Source organism: Pteropus medius, unplaced genomic scaffold (genome assembly GCF_902729225.1).
Source record: "Pteropus medius unplaced genomic scaffold, Ma_sr-lr_union100, whole genome shotgun sequence".
Classification (NCBI taxonomy): domain Eukaryota; kingdom Metazoa; phylum Chordata; class Mammalia; order Chiroptera; family Pteropodidae; genus Pteropus; species Pteropus medius.
In genome coordinates, this window is record NW_024349801.1 from 19,249,470 (window position 1) to 19,250,260 (window position 791).

Here is a 791-nt window from a genome sequence, read left to right on the forward strand (position 1 = left end):
TGAATAGGTCCCCCCCAATACTTCAACCATTAATACTTTATCAATACAACAGTGGAGTGAAGGAGACTTAAAATATATTATTATAACCGAAAATGCACACATCTCACATCCTTTTCAATATTCACTTTGCAATTCTATTACTGATTGTCTCTGACAGCAGGTGTAGTACAACTTTATGGGCAGTCTTTTCATTTTATGAAGCTCTTCATCTGAAATATTAGAGAGTTGGGATTAGTGATTCAATAGACACAAGTTCTATCATTCATAAATCTTTTATCTTAAAATTGAAAGCATTATCTTTAAATGTGTTCTACAAATCTTTCATGAGACTAGATGGTCATTTATGAACTATATGTGAGATGACTGGAAGAAGTATACTTTATGAAATTTTTGGACCATTAACTCTAGATTTTGATTTTTCTTCATTAAAAAAATGATACCTTTGAATGTTTTGAGAGTGTGATGGGAAAATGAGTTTTCTCTTTGTGGTCACTGAGGTAGGTCACCAGGGTGATTGAAGTCTCCCAGAAGACTTTTAAATATTTGAAGCTGAATATACTTAAGAATGTACCAAATGAGCGGTACTTTAATTTTTATTTATATTCTATTTTTGGTGTGGTTGTGATTATAACCTCACCAAGACGGGTGATCAGTAATGAATGTGTCCTGTTGGCAGATCCCTCCAGGGCTCTGATTCAATCTTCTGAGTTATGGGATGAGGACAAAATGAACTATTTTTCAAGCTTGTAAATATGTGACAAATGACAGTGCAAGAACTATTGATTCCAATC